The sequence below is a fragment of the Rhinopithecus roxellana genome, chromosome 3 (assembly GCF_007565055.1).
Source record: "Rhinopithecus roxellana isolate Shanxi Qingling chromosome 3, ASM756505v1, whole genome shotgun sequence".
Taxonomy (NCBI): Eukaryota; Metazoa; Chordata; class Mammalia; order Primates; family Cercopithecidae; genus Rhinopithecus; species Rhinopithecus roxellana.
This window is the reverse complement of record NC_044551.1, coordinates 163,547,006-163,561,779: the sequence shown is the minus strand read 5'-3', so window position 1 is coordinate 163,561,779 and position 14,774 is coordinate 163,547,006. Positions and strand designations below refer to the sequence as shown.

The 14,774-nt window shown below is 38.5% G+C and overlaps 1 long non-coding RNA gene across 1 annotated transcript; it reads right to left on the bottom strand.

Moving 5' to 3' along the window:
- Nucleotides 1-392: 392 nt before the first annotated feature.
- LOC115896573 lies at nt 393-14,402 on the bottom strand. The gene is made up of 3 exons (XR_004056494.1): nt 14,128-14,402; nt 3,509-3,601; nt 393-443 (listed from the first exon to the last, which is right to left on the bottom strand). It is a non-coding gene; the product is annotated as an uncharacterized LOC115896573 (long non-coding RNA).
- Between the last annotated feature and the right edge of the window lie 372 nt (nt 14,403-14,774).

The window sequence follows — 14,774 nt, the reverse complement described above, 5'->3', positions numbered from 1 at the left end:
GTCAATAGTTTCTTCTTGAAGGGTATATACTTTTAGTTTTTGGTCTCTACCAAAAGTGCTGCAGTAAAAACTTGTATGCAAGTTCTTATGTACTGGTGCTTTTATTTCTAAGAACTAGCAGCAGTGAGATTAGAGGAGCAAAGGAATGCAGATTTAAAATTTTAGGCTGGATGCCACGGCTCAGGCCTGTAATCTCAGCACTTTGGGAGGCTGAGGTGGGTGGATCACTTCTGGCCAGGAGTTCAAGACCAGCCTGGTCAACACGGCAAAACCCCAACTCTAATAAAAATACAAAAATTAGCTGGGCATGGTGGTGCGTACCTGTAACCCCAGCTACGTGGGAGGCTGAAGCATGAGAATTTCTTGAACCTGGGAGGTGGAGGTTTCAGTGAGCTGAGAACATGCCACTGCACTCCAGTCTGGGTGACAGAGCAAGACCCTACCTCAAAAATAAAAGAAAATGGAAACAAATAAATACATTTTAATAGGTACTGCCAGATTGTGTTCCCAAGGGACTGTATTGAACTTCTAGATCCAAACTTAACAGATGAGCATGTCCATTCTTGTAGCTACCTCTATTGCCCCTAGTCATAGGAGTTACTTTTCAATTATTACATCTTGGTAAAAGTGATTGTTGGGTTTTATTTCTATTCATGGTATTAATCTTTATTAATTCATTTTTATGTATTCATCTTTATTAATTTTATCTTGAATGCACACACAAAGGGTTCTGGATCACAGTCAGATTCATTTTTACCTGACAGTAAATAAGTGTACTGTCCCTCCTTACTGTAGTTCTGATTCAGTTGTCTGTATCATAAAGGGGGCACTTCTGTGATCTCTGAATCTTTGTAGATCCTCATAGACCTTTCTTTTCTTTCTTTCTTTTCTTTTTTTTTTGAGACAGAATCTCGCTCCGTCACCCAGGCTGGAGTGCAGTGGCACGATCTTGGCTCACTGCAAGCTCCGCCTCCTGGGTTCACGCCATTCTCCTGCCTCAGCCTCCCGAGTAGCTGGAACTACAGGCACCCGCCACCATGCCTGGCTGATTTTTTTTTTTTTGTATGTTTAGTAGAGATGGGGTTTCACATGGTAGCCAGGATGGTCTCGATCTCCTGACCTCATGATCCACCTGCCTCGGCCTCCCAAATAGACCCTTCTTTTACCCTGATAGACAAACAATAGATCAACTGGGTAAAGATACTTGGGTAGCGTTGTTTGTTCTTTCCGTAGTCCGTGAATTTTACTTCAGTTTCTCTAGCTTCAGGTTTTTGATGAGAAAAGTGAAGCCGGGGTGATATTTTTCCTTTTAGACTAATGTTATCTCTATATCCAACAGATTCTAAGATTATTACTTTTGATTCTTGGAGTTCTAGATTTTTACCAGAATATGCCTCTATGGAGGTATACATTGTTATCATTGTTGCCATTATTTTTTATCACTCTGACTGAAAGCTGGGCACAGTGGCTCATGCCTGTAATCCCAGCACTTTGTGAGGCTGAGGTGGGAGGATCACTTGAGCCCAGGGGTTTGAGACCAGCCTGGGTAACATAATGAGACTCCATCTCTGCAGAAAATAAAAAAGATTAGCCAGGGTGGTAGCATGCACCTATGGTCCCAGCTGTAGAGGAGGCTGAGGCAGGAGGATCCCTTGAGACCAGAAGGTTGAGGCTGCAGTGATCCATATTCGAGCCACTGCACTCCAGCCTGGATGATAGAGTGAGAGCTTGTCTACAAACAAACAAACAAACAAACAAAAACAACTAACTGAAACTCAGTTAAACCTTTAATCTTTTAATTCAAATTGTTATTTAACTCAGACACATTTTCTTCTTCTTTTTTGTATAATTATTGCTCTCCTCCATTTGTTTCTTTTCTGCCTCTGATAACCATATTTACATGTTGCATCTTCACTACCTATCTTCCAAGTCTTTTGTATTTTTTCACCACTTCTATTGCTTATTTCCTCTCTGTATTTTTAAATCTTTCTTCTACTATTTTTCCCTGTGTTTTGAAATCTTACTTCCACTTAATTTTCTAGACCACCAATTCAGTTTTCACCATTGCCACCCTTTATTTAAAATTTATCTACTAAATTATAAAATTAGAAACGTATGCTTAATGTTTCCAGGAATTCTATTTCTTGCTATAAATTGAATCTTGATAAATTTTCTTACTCTTTTGGCTGTGGTTTAGGTTGTTGTCTTTCTCCGACAACAGTTTCTATTTTGCGGGGAGTCATCTGGTATATTATCTATATCTACTACTATATCTATTATCTACTACTACAAAACAAATCACCTCAAAACTTTGTGCCTGAACACAACAAACGTTTATTATCTCTAGGGAATTCAAGTGGAATACAAGAGTACCCAAAGAAAAGTAAAAGTCTACTTTCAGCCCCATGACTTCAGTTTCATCTACCCATTTACCTACCCAAAGATAACCATATCCTATAGTTTAAAAAAAATTCTAAGCATACATAAGCACATATATGTATGTAGAAAGATTTTTTGGGTTTTTTTTTAAATAATTTCAGACTTACAGAAAAATGACAAAAATAGCACAAAAAACATACCCTTCACCCAGACTCCTCAAATTAGCATTTTACTATTTTAGTTTTACTATCCTCTCTCTATATATTTTTTTCTGAACAATTTGAGATTGAATTGCAAATATGATGCCACTTGACCACTAAATACATCAGTGTGTTTCCTAAAAACAAAGACATTTTCCTATATAAGCAAAGCACAAGTATAAAAATCAAGAAATTAACATCAATGTAATATTACCTAATCTACAGACCTTATTAAAATTTCACTAGTTACTCTACTAGCATTTTTAAATTTATTTTATTTATTTATTTTTTTGAGATGGAGTCTCACTCTGTCACCAGACTGGAGTGCAGCGGTGCAATCTCAGCTCACTGCAACCTCCACCTTCCGGGTTCAAGCAATTCCCCTGTCTCAGCCTTCCAAGTAGCTGGGATTACAGGTGCATGCCACTACAGCCAGCTAATTTTTGTAGTTTTAGTAGAGATGGGGTTTCACCATGTTGGCCAAGATGGTCTCCATCTCTTGACCTTGTGATCCACCCACCTCGGCCTCCCAAAGTGCTGGGATTACAGGCGTGAGCCACCTCACCTAGCCTCTACTCGCATATTTTACAGCAAAAGAGAAAAAACTTTTTTTAGTCCGAGATCCAATCCAAGATTTATACTCCATTTATTTGTCAGCCTCTTTAAGTCCCTTTAATTTGGAAGAGTTCCTCAGTCTTTATTTTTCTATAGATAACTTTTTTGAAAAAAAATTTCAAATAGAATAATTCTATATAGCCATGCCCCTTATTATTAATATACCTTAGACATTTTCCATTTCATTACATATATATATATATCATACACTTATTTTACTGACTGCACAGTATACAGTGTCAATCAAAATGATGTAGGTTATGCCGTGATAAACACCACCAAAACCTCAGTGGCTTAACAGAACACAAGTTTACCTCTTGTGCATATGAAATCTGCTGTCCTCTATCAGTGGTCTGGAATGCTTAGCATTTCATGGGCCTCCATCCCAATATGTGTTTCTACAATTGCTGCAGCAGAAGAAAGCATGGAGAGTCTCAATGGGCTGCTAAAATGTTCCTCAAATTTCAGGGGCCAAAGCAAATCACATTGGTAAGCTAAACCTCAAAGGGGAAGACATGTATATTCCATGTACTCAGAAGAAGTAATAGAGAAATATTGGTGACCAGTGCCCTGGTGCAGTGGCTGTCGCCTATAATCCCAGCACCTTGGGAGGCCAAGACAGGCGGATTGCTTCAATCTGGAAGTTCAAGAACCTCCTGGGCGACATGGCAAAACCCCATCTCTACAAAAAATACAAAAAAAATTAGCCGGGTGTGGTGGCTCATGCCTGTAGTCCCGGCTACTCAGAAGGCTGAGGTGGGAGGATCATTTGAGCCTGGGAGGCGGAGGCTACAATGAGCCGTGATCGCACCACTGTACTCCAGTCTGGGTGAAGGAGCAAGATCCTGTCTCAAAATACAAAGAAAAGAAAGAAGAAAGAAAAAGAAAAGAAATATTGGTGACCACTAGAAATGTATTGAATGACTATACCATAATTTGACTGGGCGCAGTGGCTCACGCCTGTAATCCCAGCACTTTGGGAGGCTGAGGTGGGCGGATCACTTGAGGTCAGGAGTTTGAGACCAGCCTGGCCAACATGGTGAAACCCCATCTCTACTTAAAAAAAAAAAAAAAAAAAAAAAAAAATCAGCTGGCGTGGTGGCACATGCTTATAATCTCGGCTACAGCTACTTGGGAGGCTGTAGCTTGAGGATCGTTTGAACCCAGGAGATGGAGGTTGCAGTGAGCTGAAATCGTGTCACTGCACTCCAGCCTGGGTGACAGAACGAGATTCCTTCCCCCCACCCCCCACCAAAAAATGGAATGTGTATACCATAATTTATTTACATAGTCCTTTGGTAATGGACATTTAGGTTGCTTTCGGTTTTTTTCCCAAAGATATTGATACAATTAATTTTTGCACATTTGTATGAGTATCTACAGTACAAATTCCAAGGAATGAACTCACAAAAGCAAAGGAAATGTGCATTTAAACTTTAAATAGATCTGGCTGGGTGTGGTGGCTCATACCTGTAATCCTAGCACTTTGGGAGGCCAAGACTGAAGGCTCCCTTGAGCCCAGGAGTTTGAGACCAGCCTGGGCAACATAAGGAGACCCTGTCTCTATAAAAAAAAAAAAAAAAAACAACCAATCAACAAAGTTTAGATAGATCAAGGCTGACATTTTGGGTTATCTTCAAGTGAGCAGAGGAAGCCACACAACAAAGACAAGGAACTGAGACAGAAAAAGAAAGGGAGGAAAGGCATGGCAGAGCCAGAGAGAACAGATTTCAAGCCTGACATTCCATTTCACAGACCCTCTGAATCCTGACTGTCCATGTCTACTAAACCTCAATACGTGTTTAGTAAATTCTTGTTTTCACTTTTGCACATCTGAATGGGTATATCTCCTTGCCATAGGTTATATCAGATTCTGAGGGGAGAGAAAGAAGGATGGCATGATCTTTACTCCAATTTAGGTTTCCAGCCTAGTAAAGAGTTGGGGCAGAGAAAGAACCAAGCACCGAGTTATCCAACCCCAAGGTTCCCCGCTGGTCCAATATTTAATGGGTTGAGTTGCTTTTAAATCCAGTACAATGGTTGATGGAAGTTCATATTCCTCAGATATGGAACAAGAACATAACGTAAGGAAAGTCTTACTTTTAAATTCCATCTCTGCACTGGAGTAAATTCTTATTTTTAAAAACCCAGCTTGGATTTCACTCATTTCATGATCCTTTATCAACTGCTACCAGAGCCCACCCTGATCTCTCACTTCTCTAAATTCTCATAACACATAACATACAAGGTAGACCACATGTGGTTTTATTGTTCTCTGTTGGTTTTACCTCTATGATTGCAGTTCTGTGGCACAATCACGGCTCACTGCAGCCTCAAGCAATCCTCCCACCCTAGCCTCCTGAGTAGCTGGGATTGCAGGTATGTGTCACCATGTCCAGCTAATTTTTGTATTTTTTATAGAGATGAGGTTTCACCATGTTGCCCAGGCTGATCTCAAACTCCTAAGCTCAAGCAATTCTCCTGCCTCAGCCTCCCAAAGTGCTGGAATTGTAGGCATGAGCCACCATGCCCAGCCTAGGATTAGATTTTAAATTCTTTGAGAATAAGGAAAATATCTTACATTTATTTTGAATTTCCTACAGTACCTTGCAGAGATAACATTCAATAAAGGTGCAATTGTTGACTAATTAATTCTGCCTAAGTCATGCAAACCTGACTTTACTTGAGTGTATTTATAAATGAAAATAAAGTGAAGGACAATTCAGCTAAAATCAACATGTGGTCCTGACACTTCAGCTATTACACTAAATGAGAGTGTTCAGTATAGAAAATAATCCAAATCTAAAGTTGTTACATCAATTATTTGTATATAACTTTATTTATTTATTTATATATTTATTTATTTATGTATTTATTTTGAGACAGAGTCTTGCTCTGTCACCCAGGCTGTAGTGCGGTGGCACAATCTCAGCTCAATGCAACCTCAGCCTCCTGGGTTCAAGCAATTCTCTTGTCTCAGCCTCTCAAATAGCTGGGATTATAGGCACATGCCACCATGCCCAGCTAATTTTTGTATTTTTAGTAGAGACAGGGTTTTGCCATATTGACCAGGCTGGTCTCGAACTCCCAACCTCAGGTGGTCCGCCTGCCTCAGCCTCCCAAACTGCTGGGTTTACAGGCAGGAGCCACCATGCCTGGCCTATTTGTATATAACTTTGAAAGGAGTAGAAGGTTGTTTGGAGAGTTAGAATGACATTCAAAGTATACTTTTTTTCTTGAAAAAAATAACAGATTTTTTTGAAAAGCAAATAATGTAATTGAACTCACAAATTACTTCATGCTGTTTTTTTCATTTCTATTGTATTCACATGTAATCAATTGTTGCTACATCAGAGATACGAAATATTTTATTAGGTCAGCATTATTTTGACCTTTAGAAGAGTAAGGACGTTAAAATGTAAGATGCATAATGTTTATAAGTGTTTAACTTATAACATTGAGTGACGCATGAGTTAGGTGTTCAGAGTAATTTTCCGCATTATCATAAAAGAAAACCATTTTTAATTTTAGTTAAATTAAATTAGTATATTATTTTACTGACTAATTTTATGTAATATAATACAGTACATTTAAAACATTTTTAGTGTTATCATTACTCTACATTCTGCAGTCTCTCTTTTCTCATCACAGTATATATTTGTAGTTTAGCTCATATTTATACATTATATCAATTAACTGCTATTTAGAATTTCATTTTAGTAAATCCATTTTCCTGTTTATGGACATTTTAGTTAGTTCCAGTTTTTTCCCAGGTTTGAAAATAATGCTGCAAGGAATGTTCTCGTTCCTATCTACTTACGCACACACATGGGAGTTTCTCTAGGGTATAGACTTACAAGTAGAATAGCTGAGAATGCATATCTCCAACTTTGATAATGCCAAAGAGCTCTCCAAAATGGTTATAACAATTTAGACTTCCACAAGTAATACATGAGAGTTCCATCTCCCCATGTCCTTGCTTGATTAATGTTAATACAGTCTGTCACAGTTCAGAGGCTTCAGCAACCCAGATTCTGCCCTGCCCACTATATGGCTTATGGGAATCGATATCTTGTGGCCCATCAGGTGGCAGGCTCTGTTCTATTTCTTTTATATCAATTCAATCAAGCTTATTAATTTTATTTCTTTCAGCCAGCTTGATCTATTCGTTAGAGGAGGGTTAACATCTTCTTCCTTGATTGAGATTTGGTTCATCATCCTTCTAATTCTATCATTTTCCCTTCTATTTATTTTAAAACTATAGTTCTTTATTCCTATCTCTTCTGATAAATTCTTTTAAAATTTTTTATATTTAATTTTTGTGGTTATATAGTAGATGTATATATTTATGGTGTACATGAGATATTTCAATACAAGCATGCAATGTGTAATCATCACATCATAGAGAACGGGGTATCCATCCCCTCAAGTATTTATCCTTTGTGTTATAAACAATCCAGTTATACTTTTAGTTATTAATTTTTAAAATGTACAATTAATTTATTATTGACTATAGTCACCCTGTTGTGCTTTCAAATACTAAGTCTTATTCATTCTTTCTATTTTTTTGACCCATTAACTATCTCCACCTCCTCCCAACCAACTACCCTTCCCAGCCTATGGTAACCATCCTTCTACTATCTTTCTCCATGAGTTCAATTGTTTTTATTTTTATTTTTATGTACGTATTTTGTGTGTGTGTGTGTGTGTGTGACGGAGTCTCATTGTCACCCAGGCTGGAGTGCAGTGGCACAATCTCGGCTCACTGCAACTTCTGCCTCCCAGGTTCAAGTGATTCTCCTGCCTCAGCCTCCTGAACAACTGGGACTACAGGCACCTGCCACCATGATTGGCTAATTTTTGTATTTTTAATAGAGATGGGGCTTCACCATGTTGGCCAGGCTGGTCTTGAACTCCTGACCTCAAGTGACCCATCCACCTCAGCCTCCCAAGGTGCTGGGATTACAGGTGTGAACTACTGCGCTTGGTCCAATTGTTGTAATTTTTAGATCCCACAAATAAGTGAGAATCCGTGACATTTGTCTTTCTGTGCCTGGCTTATTTCTCTTAACATAACGTCCTCCAGTTCCATCTACGTTGTTGCAAATACAGGATCTCATTCCTTTTTATGGCTGAATAGTACTCTATTGTGTATAAGTACCACATTTTCTTTATCCATTCATCTGTTGATGGACACTTAGATCGCTTCCAAATCTTGGCTATTGTGAACAGAGCTGCAACAAACATGGGAATGCAAATATTTCTTTGATATACTGATTTCCTTTCCTTCGGTTATATACCCAGCAGTGGGATTGCTAGATCATATGGTAGCTCTACTTTTGGTTTTTTGAGGGACCTCTATAGCGGGTGTGCTAATTTACATTCCCACTAACAGTGTACAAAGGTTTCCTTTTGTTTACATCCTCTCCCGCATTTGGTTATTGCCTCTCTTTTGAATAAAAGCCATTTTAACATAGGTGAGATGATATCTCATTGTAGTTTTGATTGGTATTTCTCTGATGATCAATGATGTTGAGCACCTTTTCACATACTTGTCATTTGTATGTCTTCTTAGGAGAAATATCTATTCAAATATTTAACCCATTTTTAAATGGAATTATTAGATTTTTCCCTACAGAGTTGTTTGAGCTCCTTCCATATTCTGGTTATTAATCCCATGTCACATGTGTAGTTGGCAAATATTTTCTCCCATTTTGCAGGTTGGCTCTTCACTTTGCTGATTGTTTCCTTTGCTGTGCAGAAGCGTTTTAACTTGATGTGATCCCATTTGTCCATTTTTGCTTTGGTTGCCTGTGGTTGTAGGATATTTACTCGAGAAATTTTTGCCCATACCAATGTCCTGGAGAGTTTCCCCAACGTTTTCTTGTAGTAGTTTCATAGTTTGAGGTCTCAGATTTGTCTTTAATCCATTTTTATTTGATTTTTATATATGGCAAAAGATGGGGGTTTAGTTTCATTCTTCCATGCATAGACATCCAGTTTCCCCAGCACCATTTATTGAAGAGACTGCCTTTACTCCAGTGTATGTTCTTGGCACCTTTGTCAAAAATGAGTTCACTGTAGGTGTGTGGATTTGCTTCGGGGTTTTTTACTTTGTTTGAGTGGTCTGTTTTTATGCCGATACCATGCTGTTTTGGTTACTATCCAGTATAATTTGAAGCCAAATAATGTGATTCCTCCAGTTTTATTCTTTTTGCTCAGGATTGCTTTGGCTATTCTGGGTCTTTTGTGGTTTCATACACATTTTAGGATTCCTTTTTCTGTTTCTGTGAAAAATGTCACTGGTATTTTGATGGGGATCGCATTGAAACTAGATTGCTTTGAGTAGTGTGAACATTTTAACACTACTCACTCTCCCAATCCATGAACATGAAATATCTTTTCATTTTTTGGTATCCTCTTCAATTTCTTTCTTGAGTATTTTATAGTTTTCATTATGGAGATCTTTCACTTCTTTGGTTAATTCTTTGGTATTTAATTTTGTTTATGGCCATTGTACATGGGATTACTTTTTTATTTATTTTTCAGACTGTTCATTGTTGGCATATAGAAATGCTACTGATTGTTGTATATTGATTTTTTGTTCTGCAACTTTACTGGTCTGTCAATTGTTAATACTTTTTTGGTGCATTTTTAAAGGTTTTTTACAAATATAAGATCAGATTATCTGGAAATAAGTATAATTTGACTTCTTCCTTTCCAGTTTGGATGACCTTTCTTTCTCTTGTTTTGAGCAGAACTCTTGTAGGAGCAGAACTACTAGAAGTTCTGCTCTAGCTAGAACTACTAGAAGTTCTGCTCTAGCTAGAACTTCTAGTATTATGCTGAATAACAATTGTGAAAGCGGGGATCCTTGTCTTTTTCCAGATATTAGAGGAAAGGCTTTTCATTTTTCCCTGTTCAGTATGATACTAGCTGTGGGTCCATCATACATGGCTTTTATTGTGTTGAAGTATGCTCTTTCTATACAGAGTTTTTTGAGGGTTTTATCAGGAAGGGATGTTGAATTTTATCAAATACTTTCTCAGAATCAATTGAAATGATTAGGCCAGGCATGGTGGCTCATGCCTATAATCGCAGCACTTTGGGAGGCTGAGGCAGGTGGATCATTTGAGGCCAGGAGCTCAAAACCAGCCTGGCCAACATGGTGAAACCCTGACTCTACTAAAAAACACAGACTTCAGGCTGGGCGTGGTGGCTGATGCCTATAATCCCAGCACTTTAGGAGGCCAATGTGGGAGAATCACTTGAGGTCAGGAGTTCGAGACCAGTCTGGCCAACATGATGAAACCCCATCTCTGCTAAAAATACAAAAATTAGCTGGCTGTGGTGTTGGGCACCTGTAATCCAAGCTACTCAGGAGGCTGAGGCAGGGGAATGGCTTAAACCCAGGAGGTGGAGGTTGCGGTGAACAGGGATTGCGCCACTGCACTCTAGCCTGGGCGACAGAGTGAGACTCCATCTCAAAACAAACAAACAAACAAAACAAACAGACAAACAAAAACAGCCTTCAGGGCAGTAGGCTCCCCTCTGGCCCAGGGTGGGTCCAGAAATGCTGTCCAAGAGCCTAGGTCTGGACTCAGGGACTCTAAGAGCCTTCTTATTTGCTATACACCCACTGTGGCCAAGATGTTACCTAAGGTGCAAGACAAAGTCCCCTTTACTTTTCCCTCTGCTTTTCTCAAACAGGAGTTTCTTCCTGTAGCCACCACAGCTAGGGATGTGCTGGTTCATACTAAGTTTCCCTTCCCTTCCCTTCCCTGCCCTGCCCTGCCCTGCCTTTCCTTTCGCCTTTCCTTTTGCCTTTCCTTTCACCTTTCCTTTCCCTTTTCCTTTCCCCTTTCCTTTCCTTTCCTTCTTTCTTTCTTTCTTTCTTTCTTTTTTTTTTTTTTTTTTGAGACAAAGTCTCACTTTGTCCTCCAGGCTGGAGTGAAGTGGCTTGATCACAGCTCACTGCAACCTCTGCATCCTGGGCTCAAACAATCCTCCCACCTCAGCCTCTAAAGTAGCTGGGATTACAGGCACCCGCCACCAAGCCTGGCTAATTTTTGTACTTTTTGTAGAGATGGGGTTTTGTCACATTGCCCAGGCTGGTCTCGAACTGCTGAACTCTAGAAATCCGAACACCTCAGCCTCCCAAAGTGCTGGGATTACAGGCATGAGCCACCACGCCTGACTTAAATTATTCTATCATTTAAAAAGTTTTCATTTTTACCTCAAATGATGCTTTTCATCTTAAATTTTATTTGTGACTCATGCCTATAATCCCAGCGCTTTGGGAGGCTGAATTGGGGGGGATCACTTGAGGTCATGAGTTTGAGACCATCCTGGCCAACATGGCAAAAACCCATCTCTACTAAAAATACAAAAATTAGCCAGACGTGGTGGCAGGTGCCTGTAATCCTAGCTACTTGGGAGGCTGAGGCATGAGAATCGCTTGAGCCTGGGAGGCGGACGTTGCAGTGAGCCGAGATCGTGCCACTGCACCCCAGCCTGGGTGACAGAGTGAGACTCTGTCTCAAAAAAAAAAGAAAAGAAAAGAAAAATAATTCTATGTGTTTGCTGTTAATTCCACTATATGTTATTAGCATTTCTGCATTCTCTTTTTTTTTAAATTTGTATTTGATTGTTATTTTTTCTTTACTTTTATTTTGAAATTTCTGGATGGTTTTAAATGGGCTCCTTGAACTACTTACACTATTGTTTGCTTGCTTGTTAATCAAATGAGATGATTTTTATCTATTAGTAAATGAATTCTACTTAATTAACTTATATAGTTAGTCATCCTGGTATATTTAAATTTATTTTTACCATCTTATTTAGGTCTTTGCTTTACTATCCTTTTTCTTTTTCTCTTTTTCTCTTTTTATTCCTCTCACTTCTTTGGGACTGATTAAGTTTTCTATATTCTTCTTTCCTTCTTTGTTGGTTTTAAAGCTATCATAGCATTTCTATTTTTTTTTACCATGAATATTTATCTCTACATTTTTCCTATAAAGTCTCCAGTTACATACACAGTATTTTTTGATTCTCCTGAACAAGACACAAAGCTAAATAAGCTTTAATTACCTAGTAAGTACTCTTACATTATTGTTTCTATTTATTTATTTATTTTTTTAGATGGAGTTTTACTCTTGTCGCTCAGGCTGGAGTGCGATGGTGCAATCTCAGCTCACTGCAACCTCCACCTCCCGGTTCAAGCAATTCTCCTGCCTCAGCCTCCCGAGTATCTGGAATTACAAGTATATGTCATCATGCCCAGCTAATTTTTGTATTTTTAGTAGAGATGGGTTTTTGCCATGTTGGCCAGGCTAGTCTCAAACTCCTGTCCTCAGGTGATCTGCCCATCTTAGCCTCCCTAAGTGCTGCAATTACAGGCGTAAGCCACCGTGCCTGGCCCCCACATTATTTTTAACCCTCAAATTATTTTTTATATTGATAGTTAATTGTACTTACCAACTTAATTTATCGATTTCTTTGCTCACATTTAATTTTTTCTCCCTGGGTTTACTGTTCTTCTAACTGAAGTGTGTCTTTTAGTAGATCTTTCGCTGTAGGTCTATGGTTAGTAAGTGCTCTTATTTGTATATATTTGTTTTATATATTTTGTATACCTAAAGATGCACTTTCATTAAGCATTTATTATCTTTTCTATACAAAGTAAGCAAGTAGAAGTAGAGAAGTTTTCAATTCCTGATGAATTAACGGATCAATGGTTGCCAACATCACACACAGAGAGACAGTTATTGCATATTTTCTACAAGTCACCTACAAAGGAGTCTAGCCTGAAAATTGTACCTGAATCTGATCAAGCCCATAGTCTCACTACCAATTTATAGAAAATACAGAAGACAGACAAGTGTAAATTACATGGGAATGCAATCAGCAAAATACAGATGTGGGAAACTCTACAAGTCAAATAAAACAACCCAGTTTCTTTCAGAAGTAAGTAGAAAAAGATGGAGCAAAGGGGATGGAAGGGGTAGAGTAGAAGAGACCTAAAAGATGTATATAGTTAGAAGGTAAATTAAGCGTCAAGAGTTTAGAGGTGCATCATGGGTAACAGAACTATAAAGAAAGCAAGAAAGCAATGAACATAAAACTCAAGATGTAGTTACTTTCAGGGGAAAAGGAAAGGATTGGGATTGGGAAAGGGTAAATGAAGGACCTCTGCTGTTGCTGCAGAGTGGACCCCATTGGAATACAGCAGAGAATGAGACCAAGGCCCAGCTCTCAGGGTGTTTACACCCTATTGGGAGAAATAATCCTATAAATGAATAATGCAATATCAATTCGTGATAATGGAATACAAAACATAGTTGACCCCTAGCCTCCAAATAAGTGCCAGCCAAGTTTCATTCTTAAAGTATATAGAAAAAATAATTACTTGATAAGGTCAATAAGAAATCAGCTTTTGCAATATATTATGGCCAGTTAAGAGGAAAAAGTAAAGAGAATAGAAAAGAAATGAAGAGAGAAAAAGAAATAGGGGCATAAAAAGCAAGGCCAAACATGGAAGAGAAGACACCCACAAAGTCATAAAAACACCCACATCCATACGGCCAGAACTTTATGGGTAAAATATTTTATTATAGCTACAAATTCATGACTCTATATAGATATAGGGGCTAGGGGCAGGTTGTCTTGGAGCTCTCATCTTCAGATATTTAGTCAAGGTCTAGAGACTGTGCCAGATTTGATCATTCCAGCCCCAACACTGCCCTAGGTTTGTTCCCTATTTAGGTGGTGGCACATTATAAGCACATTTCAGACTTTTTCTGAAAGCAGATATTATAAAGAAAATGAGGGTGGGAATAGAAGAGTATTCATCCTCAGAGGAAAAAGGATACTGAAGGGGCTGTAGAGGTGCCCAAGTAGATGCCCCAGTTTAGCCACGACTCAATCTACATACCAGGTAGGCCCTTTTCCTTGCAGACCTGCAGTCTAACAGAATGGATGGTAGAGAATGCTGACTGCATAGAAGGCGTTCTCCCTCTGTTCACCTTGGAAGGGTCATTTATAGCTCAGTTCCTTGGATTCAAAAAGGAAATCAATCTTACCACCTATGGCAATAACAAAAATGGCAACAAAATGATTGCGGTTTTTAATTCCTTCCTGTTGTGGTAGCTTTCATTTGTCCTGTTATTGCTGGATTATAGTAATTATAGAAATAACTATCCAAGTCGATAAACCAGACAAATGCAAGCTCCATCTCATCTAGAAATCCTAAATGTAGTCACAATTCACTTTAAATATATATAGTTTATGTAGTTCACATTTTTATTTACAATATAGAATATTAATATTAACTTGCAGACTATGAGGAGGCAGGAGGTCATAAGGGTAATAACTCACCATTTATCAGTGAGACCTCAACCAAATGCTGGCTTACAAGTTTCCCAGTAGAACTGTGGGGTTGTTTTCCCTTTGTAATGAAAACAGATTTCATTCTGGTTGTAAAAGTAATATTAAAAAGTAATACATATTCATTATTTGCAAAAGTTAAACAACAGGAATATATTAATATATATCAAAAAAATAAAAGTTGGCCAGGTGCAG